Raw genomic sequence first — 14,802 nt, 5'->3', positions numbered from 1 at the left:
TCAATACAATCTCGCATTGGGTCAAATGCTGTCTGACGTGTTTCATACCGATTGTTAAGCCGTTCTTGGCACACTGATTTTGACTGCGGATAACTCCGTTTACCTGATCAGGATATGGGGCTCACGGCGGGTGTGACCGGTCAACAGGGGATGCTTACTCCTCCTAGGCACCTGATCCCACCTGTGGTGTGTCCAGGGGTCCGTGTTTGCCCAACTATCTATTTTGTATTGCTTGTAGGAGTTATGAGATTGATCACTGTTCGTTATCTTCACCTTGCATAGAAATTCATATTTAAACTATCACACATAGATGTTGCTAAAACAGTAATTCATGAACCCAAGAGAAGACTTGAACATTCTATCAAATATGACAGTTACTTGTAATTGGTAATCATGACGTCTTTCTTTAAGAGTATGCAAAAATGACATCACATTTTTCACTATGACGTTTTAAAACTGTTTTGCTTTGAACAGCTCATTTGAAATCTATTTATACAAATATGTTGGTCCTTATTGTACGATGTCAGTGTAAACAAGGTTCAATGCTATTTTTAAATGATGTGTATCAAACTGTTGGATTAACCAGTTTACCTTTATATTGGCATTATTATTGCATATTTATGATTTTATAGGCGACAGGAACATTTCATTTGTACACATTTATAGAAATCAAGCCAAGATTTGGTGTAACTGTGCATCCTAGACGGCCTAGTACTGCATTTTATCGGTCCGGTTGCTGTTTGCACTTGAATGACCCGACCTGAATTTCTTGGTAAACTGTTATTTTTTAGATTGTAATTATTAATACATTATATATGTGTGGTCGCTAAAACAATACATTAAGTTGTGATTAATTTTGTATGTATAATTCGTTACTTTGCGCTACATGGCGATCCGCCTGTGCACAAACGTCAAAATCAGACGCCTGATTAGATATAAAGATAAAAATAGAAATTGGCCAGAGCCAACGGCCAGAACGATACGTGCACAATTACTTCTTTTGAAGATAATCAATCTCTGGTTTACTGCTTTTTGTGGCCGATGCATGTGGCCACATGCAATTTTCTCCTAAAAGGTAGAAAAGGTGAAGAAAATCGTCCATTTTCCGGATTCCGAATAGGTTTGAATAGTCAACTCTATAGTCAGCCCTATTTCGATATTTCATTATGTGTTGTAGGGGGTCAGATTGCATAATCATACCTATGTGATACATATTTTCTTGTATTTGTGTTTTCGATTCATTCTCACCCCCACTAGCCATTCTGTTATATAACTTCGTCATTTTCAAAATAAATGACTATTTTTCAATTCACATCACTGTCCTTTTTTCACTGCCTTTATCAAGTAACAATCAAAGGCTACTTGGCAAGTTATATTAACTAAGAAACATAAATGATTTGCATTGATAATTATTCTTCATTCTTTAAGTATTTTACAGAGCCTAGTTATGATAACAAACGTACCTAACTCTTTAAATTATAGCTCATAACATATCTCATGTGATATCAAATAATATCACACAGTACTTTGCATAACATTACAAAATATCAAATAATGACAATTATTTGTTGTTATAATGCAATTCACTGTCATATTAACCTACACAATCTCAAACAATGTCATACAATAACATAGAGTATCAATACCGGTTGTACTTGATATCTCAAATCAATTCTTCTACTTTATGGCATACAATGTTACTAAATTTTATGTGATGTCAAACAAAAAAAGAAAACGTCAACAAATATCATATCATATCACAAATTGTCGCTCAATGTATTCTTTGTTTTAAGTTCTGTCCAATAGTTTTCACTCATATTGAGGCGTCACTAGCTGTAGGCGACATAGCACTCAGGGATGTAGCAATGAGTGTTCTTAACGTGCCAATGATAGCTGCGACATGGTGCCTGAGAGGAGCATGCATCCCCTGTTGACCTGCCACATCCGCCCTGAGCCCTATATCTTGATCAGGTAAATGGTGTGATTAGTAGTTACAATCAATGCGTATAGAACGGTCTAACAATTGGTATGAGACAGCATTTGATTGTATTGGCAAATTAAATTAAATTAAATGATTATAACGACCATATTATTTGCAAAAGGCTGACGTTTAAAGAGACTTTTGAATCCCATGTGACACAATTTTGTTTTTCTGTAGCCTACCTTTATTCAAAAACTGAATATGAAATCTTTACTTTTTATGACAAAAAATGTGTACTTACAACCATGTAAAATATAACTATAAGCTAAATAGGAAAGCTGGTGTGTACCTATTCGCTTCAAAACTATATATTCAGTTGATCACGATATAGGGCTGGTATATCCAGTGGTCCATGTTTGTCCAACTCTCTAATAGGAGCAAGTCCATTTGAAATTGATTAGTGTATGAAAGGCGAAGATAACGAACAGTGATCAATCTCATGCCTCCTATAAGAAATACAAAATAGAGAGTTGGGAAAACACGGACCCTAGATATACCAGAGGTGGGATCAGGTGCCGAGGAGGGGTAAGCATCCCCTGTCGATCGGTCACACTCGCCGTGAGCCTTACATCTTGATCTGAATCCTGGTTGCAACGAAACGTGCAGAAATATGTAGAATCAGTGAATTAGAACTGAGAAGGCACAATACATGACTTGGTTAAAACATGAATCCCACTGAATGCGCGTTAACGATAAACCATGGTGCACCATATTATATATGTTATATGATGTCAATCGGAAAATGTCTGACGAACAGTGATCAATCTCATAATTTCTATCAAAAATTTAAAGTTCAGAGTTGAGCAAACACGGACCCCTCGATATACCAGAGGTGGGATCAGGTGCCTAGGAAGAGTAAGCATCCCCTGTTGATAAACTGAGTAATCAGTGGTCGAGATCGTTTATAAAAAAACACTTAACAAAATGATGAACAGTGAGCAATCTCATAACTCCTACATGTATAAGCATTACAAAATAGAGATTTGGACAAACACAAACACATGGATGTACCAGAGATGGGATCCGGTGTCTAGGAAGATTAAGCATCCCCTGTCGACCGATCACATCCGCCGTGAACCTTATATCTTGATCAGGTAAACGGGGTTATCTGTAGTCAAAATCAGTGTGTCAAGAACGTCGATCGTCTTAACAATCGGTATGAAATACGTCAGGCAGCATTTGACCCAATGCTAGGTTGCATTTGCAAGCTAGATCGTTATAACAACCATTGAATTTGCGAAATGCCGAATTTAAACGGGACTATTAAAACCCCTGCACCATAATTTTGTTTGTAAGTAGCCTGCTACGATTTAAAAACTGATCATAGCGAGCGCAGCGAGCTATCGCGAAACGCTGGCTCGTACTGAGAGCTCTAATGACTAGAGCGCGGGAAATAATCCGAGCTAAATCTAAACCTCTAAGAAGGAAAAACCTTTGACGCCAATCCCAGAAGTCCCTTGTCAAAAATGGCTGAGATCTCGCAAAGTCACACCTTGGATTATGATTGTGAACTTCCGTGGATTATCATCCTAATCTTGTGTCCTCCTAGCTTCAAAATTCAGCGCATCATTAGGCGAAATGTTTAACTAAGTGCTGTGTTTATAAAAGGCCGGCTAAGATGATGTGTGACGTCGCGTCTACGTTTTGACGTACGTCATAAGACTGACAGTGGCGGATCTAAATACGTACCGGTGCTTGTTATTTCCATTTGTAAAAGTTATACTACCGGGACAATATTGAATATATGTAAAGATTAGGCATACGTAATATGGCATCGAATACAAATTGTGTATAATCGACTGCAAACCACAAATCTGATTAAAATACTAAATTCTCAATAGAAATATATTATTCTAACAAGAAAAAGGGGAGACTAACTTTTTAAAAATTGTTAGAATATGTGAGGGATCACAAGTACTGAATTAGTGCTATTTAAAACAAAATATGGAAGTCGGTCGGTTTGAAAATATTTTTAAAGCATCTTTGGATTTTTCCTGCGACTAAAAATAATAAGTGTTTAAATCCATTTCCTTTTAACATGTCCGGTAATGCAAACCACGATGACACCCATCCTCCCTCCCTCACGATAACCAACCATGCCACTTGCTATTAAGGACTGAAAAATCATTAATTAATTCTAGTTTTGTGAATTAATCTTAATTAATGTATCCTCACAACAACAGCACTCCAGGAGATGGGCTGAAATTAATGATGTTGCAATTTTATTCAATGATTATATGTGAATGCTTAAATAATTCAGCATTGTGATACAACTAGGATTATGTACAATTTTATGAAAATTGTTCTAATTTTCTCTTTTTGAACATACGATTGCTACAAGGGGATTATCATATGAATTTCCTTTTTAAAAATTAGATAGGTTCGCATGAGGGGGGGGGGGGGGTCCGCGCATATACATGCCCAATAGTTGAATTTATCGATTTATTCTTAAACCATTATATTAAAATGCGTTTTGTGTTCAAAGGCAGTGCTGTTTAAACATAGTTTTACAAATTCGAAAAGTTTGGGCATTTTTTATCATACAATTAGTAACTTGAAAAGATTGAGAGTAGAAAAAAGGAAATTAGAGGCTGGGAGCATACAGTTCAAAACAGGTCGTGCATCAAAGGTTAAGCAAGTCACAGTGAAGGGAGCAGAAATAAAATGTACATCTAGTCATTTGCAGCATATGATCTTAATTTTTAATTGGTTTTAATGACCCCCTGTACTGTATATACTTTTCGCCATTTACTAAATAAATGATATTTTCTATTCTCAAACTTGTTCTGATTTGCCTGCTTTGAGCAAAAACCGATTACAGTCCACTTGGCTAGTGCTTTTGAGCTAAGGATCATAAATCGGTGATTATTGTAAATAATAACTTTTATGTGACGTGCGAGGTATTTGTCTCTCACTTTACCCTGACCTGTTGTTCATATCTGTGTGAAATAATGGCTGTTTTTTATCTAATTTTACCCTTCTCCTTACTTGCTGTCTTTCATTCAATCAAATGTAACATATTCATCAAGTGGTCATTTTCTGTTTGTTTACTATGTACCAAGAGCCACGCTATTTCAGAGCAGCATTTTTTGTACCCACCGTCCACCCCTTCTACCTCCATGTACACTATATACTTTTTGTCATTTTCTAAATAACTGACATTGCCTTGATTTGTTGTTGCTACCCACCCTTTTCTGTAGGCAGGCAATATTTTTATGCTAGTCTTTTTACATATGTGTATGCAATAGGAGGTCATCTTGTTAGACCCCCTATCGGATGTTTTTATTTTGTGTATATATGTTCTCTTTCTCAATGTTAATTTTATGGATGTATGTAACAGGGGGTCATCTAGTCATTTGCAGCATATGATCTTAATTTTTAATTGGTTTTAATGACCCCCTGTACTGTATATACTTTTCGTCATTTACTAAATAAATGACATTTTCTATTCTCAAACTTGTTCTGATTTGCCTGCTTTGGGCAAAACACGAGTGCAGACCACTTGGCTAGTGCTTTTGAGCTCATGATCATAAAAAATATTTCAATCATATTCATGTATACATGTTTTAATGATTTTTAATATAAAACCCTGGGAGTAACTTCATATAATGAGCATTTGGCAAATAGATATTGTTCAAATTGAACCTGATCAAAGCATGAACATTACAAAATATGTACATACATGAAGCTGCGATTGCCCAAACGGTAGTACCGTCTAAATATATTATCTTAGGACTGAATATGAATTCACAGAGCATAGAGGTGTCTCAACATCAATATTACTAACATGACCTTATATATATATATATATATATATATATATATATATATATATATATATATATCCAAAATAATCATATAATAATCAATAATCAGTTCCTGCTAGTACTTTCGCGTTACGGCTCTTCAGTTTGTCTTCAATGTTTCAGTTTCATAGTGACGTTGACAAGTAGACGTCGGGTAGACGTGTTAACGATTTACCGTCATAATCATGCACTAATTGCGCCAAAACAATAGTATACACCTATTTACTGGTTATGAGGACAATAAACTTGCTATTATCCAAATATTCAGTAAACAGGTGTTTTATTATACCAAAGTAGACTTTACCTGTGTTAGACATACCAAAGTGAAGTAAACTAACATTCGGCATTAAATGGAATCGACCGAGGTGATCCGAGTGGTAAACTAATTAGAGTTATCAGACTTTTACGTCACAGAAAAGAAAACGCGGGAAAATATATCATCCGGTAAATAGTTTCGAGACTATTTCCCTAGGGCAGATACTTCTGAAACTATTTCACGGCTAGCATTATCCAGACGAAATAGCAAATTTATTCACCTAACATTTATATAGCAAAAACATTATCAGGTATAATATCACAATATATATGATAATGTGGATGTACATAGTATAAATGTATTCAAAGATATTTACGATTAAGTTTAGGTTTAAAAGTTTTATGAAATAATCTTCCTTTGCTAACCGGAGATTTTCATTGTTATTTGGAAGTTTATAAAAAGGGTATAAAATGTCGTTTTTGTTTTGTTTTGTTTTGTTTTGTTTTTCATTTCCGCATTCGGAAAAATGTTCACAACATGGCGTATTACGGAGACTTTGATCTTTGATTTATTCCTTGTGTACACAAACCATCCTCTCAAAACATGAAATTAAACAATTGTATACAAAGTAATAAAGGTCTACCTGATTTAGTTGAAGTGAAAATGAATATATCACGGGTTTTAGAAAGTAGGTAAAACTTACGTCGCAATGTCAAGCACCATTGTAACACATGGAAGGTTTTGTCCTAAAAACTGTATTCAACAAACATCTAAGAGAGTTCTACCTGAAATTGTTCAGGATATATATAATACTCGTATGTTACATTAACTTCAAAATAGGTCAAATTCTAAGGTCAATGTCATAGGGTTGAAAGTCGTTGGACCACACAAAATGTATTGTCTCAAGGAAGGTATATATGGTACATATTGCCAAATTGTTCACTATTTAAGAGTTTACGATCAAAGTTTTGAAATTTGATTCAAACGCTAAAATCAAACTCACAACGTGAACGGTGAAGATAACGAACAGCTTCAATCTCATAACTCATAAATGAAAAAAAGAAATGTAAAAGACTATGTATAAAATATAAGGTCTACCCATAAGGAATATTTATCAAAATTATAAAAATTGTTTAATAGTTTAGAGGATATTGAATAAGATTAATTTTCTTTAACAAAAATAAAAAAGCTCCAAGGTCAAGGTGACAGAGGTACAAACTTTGGTACCAAAGAAAATATCTGGCCATGAGACATATGTATATGAAATATGAAAGCACTATCACGTATCATTCTAAACTTATGAGCAAGGTTAAAGTTTGCAGCAGACAGAAAGACGGGATAAATACCGGTATGCCCTCTATGATAGTCAAAGAGGCATGCAACACTTAACTCCACACAACTTGCGAATATTTCTATTTTGGTTTTATATGGATTGACCCTGATACCGTGGGGAAAATTTCCTGCAATTTTATATAATACTCTGATGATATATCATTTTTGCCCAACCATGAAACACCTGACATAATCATGTTCACACTAAAATAGTGCTTTTATCTTCATACGTTTTACAAAACAGTAAAATGACAAATGTAACGTATATTGACGTACACAATGCAATAGTGACATAGTTATGTTGAGGGAAACATCGCCGTGTGAATTGTGGCAGAAGGCAATAAAATACACATATATTTCAAAGTACTACCAGGTTACAAATTTTGAACGGACAATCGAGCATGCAAGAACACTTTCTTTGAAAAGTTTAAACCCAGTTTGAACAGTGTTATATAAATCATATTTATCAGGTTGAGAACACTTCCCCTATAGCGAGATATTCTCGCTAAAACGCGATTATCCCTCTTTAGCGAGAAATAAACATTACCATAAACAGGTGCTTTGGCATTTTTATTGAAAATAATGGCAAATCCCGTGCAATGCTGAATAAGTGCGACACACACTCAACATGATGCGAATTGTTTCTATGAAATTGACAAAATAGTCATGAAAGTGCATATCAAAGTTGCCGCGTAAGAGGGAAACAGTCTGAAATCTAAAACACATCGTGAGTGTGTCTGTTTTGATTCATATATTTTCAGAAGTATCAGACATTTTAGCACTTTTTCTTCTTTCCACGTGAATCACAAAGAAATGTACTCCGCGGGTGATTTTCTCGGTTGTACGGGATATATTTATTCTCGCTAGAAAGGGATAATCGCGTTTTAGCGAGAATATCTCGCTATAGGGGAAGTGTTCACAACCTGTTCATTGCTACTTTATGTGTATGTCTGTATGTAAAACTTGTACGGTACCAATTTTGATGCACCAGATGCACATTTCGACAAATAATGTCTCTTCGGTGATGCTCAACCCAAATGTTTGAAATCCGAAATAACTATGAAGTTTAAGAGCTAAATATAGCCAAAACCAGCGTGCCAAAAAAAGTGGAGCCAAATTCGTCCAAGGATAAGAGCTATGCATGAGGGAGATAATCCTTAATTTTGAAATGAATTTCTAAATTTTATAACAGCAATTAAATATACATCCGTATTTTCAAGCTAGTAACGAAGTACTTAGCTACTGGGCTGTAGAGACCCTCGGGAACTAACAGTCCACCAGCAGAGGCCTCGACCCAGGGGTCATAATGTAAAACTTATACGGTACCAATTTTGATGCACCATATGCACATTTCGACAAATAATGTCTCTTCAGTGATGCTCAACCCAAATGTTTGAAATCCGAAATAACTATGAAGTTTTAGAGCTAAATATAGCCAAAACCAACGTGCCAAAAATGTGGAGCCAAATTCGTCCAAGGATAAGAGCTATGAATGAGGGAGATAATCCTTAATTTTGAAATGAATTTCTAAATTTTATAACAGCAATTAAATATACATCCGTATTTTCAAGCTAGTAACGAAGTACTTAGCTACTGGCCTGTATAGACCCTCGAGGACTAACAGTCCACCAGCAGAGGCCTCGACCCGGGGGTCATAATGTAAAACTTGTACGGTACCAATTTTGATGCACCAGATGCGCATTTCGACAAATAATGTCTCTTCAGTGATGCTCAACCCAAATGTTTGAAATCCGAAATAACTATGAAGTTTTAGAGCTAAATATAGCCAAAACCAACGTGCCAAACAAGTGGAGCCAAATTCGTCCAAGGATAAGAGCTATGCATGACGGAGAGAATCCTTAATTTTGAAATGAATTTCTAAATTTCATAACAGCAATTAAATATACATCCGTATTTTCAAGCTAGTAACGAAGTACTTAGCTACTGGGCTGTATAGACCCTCGGGGACTAACAGTTCACCAGCAGAGGCCTCGACCCAGGGGTCATAATGTAAAACTTATACGGTACCAATTTTGATGCACCAGATGCACATTTCGACAAATAATGTCTCTTCAGTGATGCTCAACCCAAATGTTTGAAATCCGAAATAACTATGAAGTTTTAGAGCTAAATATAGCCAAAACCAACGTGCCAAAAAAAGTGGAGCCAAATTCGTCCAAGGATAAGAGCTATGCATGAGGGAGATAATCCTTAATTTTGAAATGAATTTCTAAATTTTATAACAGCAATTAAATATACATCCGTATTTTCAAGCTAGTAACGAAGTACTTAGCTACTGGCCTGTATAGACCCTCGGGGACTAACAGTCCACCAGCAGAGGCCTCGACCCAGGGGTCATAATGTAAAACTTATACGGTACCAATTTTGATGCACCAGATGCGCATTTCGACAAATAATGTATCTTCAGTGATGCTCAACCCAAATGTTTGTATCGCTCAATTACTGAAATGTTAGATTCATTTTGTTATTGCCAGCTTTAAAAAGATGATAATTTCGATTCATTAAAGCTGTTCATGTTATACGGAAAACAAATTGAGTAGAGAGCATTATGAAAATAGTTTTTTGCCTGTATTTTTATGAGAGAGAGAGAGAGAGAGAGAGAGAGAGAGAGAGAGAGAGAGAGAGAGAGAGAGAGAGAGAGAGATTCCCAGTGTTCGATCTTTACATATGGAAATTTAGAATAAAAGGCAACATGAAAAAAAGTTTTATAGCGCTTTCATTAAAATATTCAGACGAGAGAGAGAGAGAGAGAGAGAGAGAGAGAGAGAGAGAGAGAACTTGGCTCATCATACAATGTTGTTTTTAGTGTGAACATGATTATGTCAGGTGTTGCTACCGGATGTTGAGAGAATGTGTTTGTTTGATAGTCACTTGAGAGAGAGAGGATTGTCTATTTTTTTAATTTAAATGCAGTTATTGTAGAAGTGTATAAAACGTTTTATTGGCTTAAGGAGATGCAATGAATTTGACACATGTCACAATAAATATGTCTGTAAATTGTATCTCATTGCTGTGTTGGTTTAAAATTGGTGTGTCATACTTATAGTATGAATACCCGAATGTATAATAATAATAAATTTTCGTGTATGCATATGTTGTGCACGATGTCTACCATTGAACAAACGTATAGGAATTATTATAACGAGTTTAATGTAATATCCTGAAAAATGGAGACTAATCATTACAAAATTTTACACTGAGTACAAAATAAGATTACTAACGGGAATAGTAATTTATGCATCACATTATCATAGGCGGAATATATGCGAATACTTCCATGATCAATTATTGATCACGTCGATGAAGTAAAACATAGTATATGGATACGATGTATCAGACTGACTTTCCTGCATTATTTGCGGATACATCACTATATGTAGACGTTTACTGTTCAATGTGCGGGGAAGTGAACGAAATTTTGAAAACAAAATATAGAATGCCCTCTTAGCCCGATTGATTGGTGAAAAAATTGCTCGCTTGATGAGGAAAGTACAAACATTGGCATAGCACTACTTTTAGATCTATTACACAACATTACATATGAAGCCACATTTTAAAATTCAATATCGCAGATAAGTTTCAAAATGGCCACCATAGGACATTTATTTTAGCTGTTTTGTTTGGTATCATCATAATTCTTAATCCTAGGAAGTCAAAATCTGCATAGGTGGTTCCTTGGGAATCTCTGATTAAATGTGCGAAAATTCAGCATGGCCGTCATTTTTTTTTTTTCAAAATGGCCATCATATGGTATTTGCTTTGCTTGATTGCTTAATAACATCATTATTTTTTGGTAGTTCAATTTTTACATAAGAGATGTATGGTGGTTAATTAAAAAGTTCTCATTATTGAAATTTGTAAAAAAAATTATAATGAGGCTTAAAATAAAAATTGATTTGTTTGATGTACTCCGACCGACCCGTGAAATTTGCCCCGACCCGATAATTTTTTCCGCACTTGGAAATTTTTAATTTTTTTATTTTCTCCCTGGAAAATAGACATTCTTCGAATTAGTATTAAACTTGATGCCATTTTTTTTTGTTTGGACTAGTTGTTTTACAAAATTCTAGTTTTCAAAATGTCCTTAGGGCGTTTTTCGGTTCTACTTTCACTTTGATAATGACCATTTGTTAATCCGGGAACTTTTCAATCACTTTTTTATGTGAACGATCAAATATACCGCATCACAGCTGCAAATCACCACATTATCAACCAACAAGATATAACAAGGAGCTACGAACTCCCCCGTCGAGGCCTGATCGTATTTTTATGTACAAAAGTTTGAAAGTCATGTTATTTAAATAAAATATCACGTGGGATAGCGCACCAAAATTATGGCGGACCACGAGTCGGCGTTTAAGTTGATGGTCTATATTTCTGAAAAGGCACGCATATTATTTTGATATGGGATTATTTAAATGTTATGCCGATTTAATATGTGAACGGCATTTTTAATTTGCTCTTACACTGAGACACACGAATGGAACACGATCGTCGCAACAATTCGAACGATGCGGGGAAAGTCGGCATTAAAATGATCATAAAATGAGTAATATTAAAAAACTTATTGTAAATTGCTGTCATCATGCAATTCACTTGGATATTCATGGATCACATTAAAGTGTTTAAGACTGCTATTATGAATGTTGGAATCGACCGGTGGTAATAAAAAGGGGTGTTTATTTATTAACAACTGTTGATGTCCTCATTCGTGACGAATGCAAAACGTCCTGAGTAAATATCAGGAGACATTGGAAGATTTACGTGTATTATATACAATTTGTACAAAATGAATGTTCTAAACTCTATTCTGTCTGGCAGCGTTATGTGTTTAATGAAAACATAAGAAAATTTGTAAATCTGATTTTCAAAACAAACACAAAAAAATACCGACCTACCTACCCGACTTGAAAAATGTGGGTCGGAGTACATCAAACAAAAATATTTTTAATGATGGCCTGACTGTCATGTTCAAAATACCCGCAGTATGGTGTATGTTTTTGTTTGTTTTCCTTTAATAACATAGCTATATTTGATGATAGAAATTCAAAATTTAACAAAGAAGAATTACCGGGAGGGAATGGAGCTCTGAAACTATTTGGTAAGCAGTGTGAATAACTTTTAATCGACAAATATATCTCATGGGGTACGGAAAGGGGTAGATTGAGTTGCAAGTCTTGTTATTTATTATGAATCAGTGGGATAAGGCATTTTTTAAAACGTGGATAAATTAGTGTTATGTGATAATGACACGTGTATTTAAGCTTCCTGTATACAGAGACACCATAGATCGAAGAGAAATATTTATTCGAGGTTCGAATTCCCTCCATTGTTTACATATACACATGTAGGTTATAGTCCAATATCCTTGACCCAGGCGCCTATGATTCCAGGCCTCTTCTCAAAGAAAAATGTTGAATAAACCTATACATTCTATATACGTGCATGCCAACAAGTGAAAATATTAAAAACTTCTCGTCAGGTAAGACTGGAACATATTCTCGGACAGGGAGGGGAGTTGCATGTAGACATCGTATTAGCCAGTCGATAAGAACCTCCCACCTTGTATAAAAAGAGAAAAAACAAAACAAAAATAAAAAATATGAGTGAAATAGATTGAGAAATAAATCAAACATATGAATGAATACATAAAGGAACTAATGACTAACAACAGTAATGATCAACAGATATGCGCACGGATCTAACATCCAATTTTGATTAGATTGCTGCATTTGCCTTAATTTTAAACCTATCGAAAATTAAATTCATAATTGAGAGACAAAAGATATAAACACCTGTTTTGTCATATTTCAATTGCCCCCGACGATTTTCACACCCTCTATACGAATGTAAATTTCAAATACCCGGGTAAAAGCTTACCTCTATTGTAGTAAAAAGGGCACCTTGAAATTTGCGTAGAATATACAAGTTATACTCAGGTCGGTCTTTGCATTTTACAGACAGTTCTGATAAACAATTTTCATAAAGATATTTTTATCTAAAAAGAGAGACTTGATCATAACGATGTAACAAGACAAATAAATTATTCCTATTCACACAAAAAAAAAAAAAAAAAAAAAAAAAAAAAAACAAGAGAAAAGATATACATGAAAGGTGAAGATAACTAACAGTGATCAATCTAATAACTCCTATAAGCAATACAACATAGATTGGTGGGCAAACATGGACCCTGGTGGAATCAGGTGCCTAGGAGGAGTAAGCATCCCACGTCTCTGCATCTGCTAGAAACTGCCAAGGGTGATATTATGGTATCGGATTTCGCTCTGCCTGGTGGTTATATAATAAACTGTTTTCTTTCGATTATTTGCAGATTTTGATTGTTGAAAGTCCGTCTTAGAGACATTTTTAAATAATTGTTCAAATCACCAATAATGTTTACTTGTCCTACATCCTATGTTGAAATGACTTGCACGATCTGTACATTTCTAAGAACGTGGTTTGAACGATGGGCACGTTTCTATGATCCTGGCTTGATCATGTACGGAACGATTCTTGCACGAAAAGATTTGCAGGGAACGATGAAGGGTTTGCACGTAACGCTAAACGGTCTGCACAGAACGTTCAACGGTTTTCACGGAAGGATGACCGGTATACGCGGAACTGTGAACGGTTTGAACGAAACGAAACGTTGTGGAGGTGTAGTAGCACGCTTCAGGGTCTGTAAGTAGAAGGAACCCAGTAGAAGCTAATTGATTTGTACTGGCTACTAAACATCGCTTTGTAAACAAACGAAATCATTTAATGGTTTGGGTTCCGGTTCGCATGGGGCTTCAGTTACTGTTAAAATGTATGTTTGGATGAAGTAGAATGGGCAAATATGTTACGAGTTTTTTATTTAAAAGTTTTGTGATGAAGATGCATGAATGCAGGGATATAAGGTCTTAACTGTTGGCATATATTTTACATAAGAACTTGGGGATTTTTATAAAGAGGATTTGTAGATCGTTGGTCTGTTTGCCCTCTGTTCGGTTTCAATATTTTCCTTTGGTGTTACAGATGTAGTTGCAAAATTGGTTTCCAAACAATCTAGAATCAGAAATTAATACACACCATGTGCAGGTGATAATGGAATATTGCTGGATAAATATGGGAAGTTGGTGATGGAGAAACTGAAATCACCCCGTTTGTCGTAAAGTTGAAGAGTTATTTTGCCGTCAAGATCTATTTTCAATAAGATATCGAAGAATAATGCAGAAGCGGACGACTCTGTCGTGTCTTTTCTTTCGAGTTCACAAAGATATATCGAGTCGAGACATGAAGGTAAATCGTCGTAGATATATCTAAATGTCAATTTAAAGGACACAGCAAGCCTGTTTTCTCCTGTAGAATTTTTCAATAAATTCTGCTCCATAAGAATATAAATATAGTTCAACGAACAAAGGAGT

This window comes from Ostrea edulis, chromosome 3, assembly GCF_947568905.1.
Source record: "Ostrea edulis chromosome 3, xbOstEdul1.1, whole genome shotgun sequence".
In the NCBI taxonomy this organism is placed as follows: domain Eukaryota; kingdom Metazoa; phylum Mollusca; class Bivalvia; order Ostreida; family Ostreidae; genus Ostrea; species Ostrea edulis.
The sequence above is the reverse complement of the archived record's forward strand: the minus strand, read 5'-3'. Positions refer to the sequence as shown.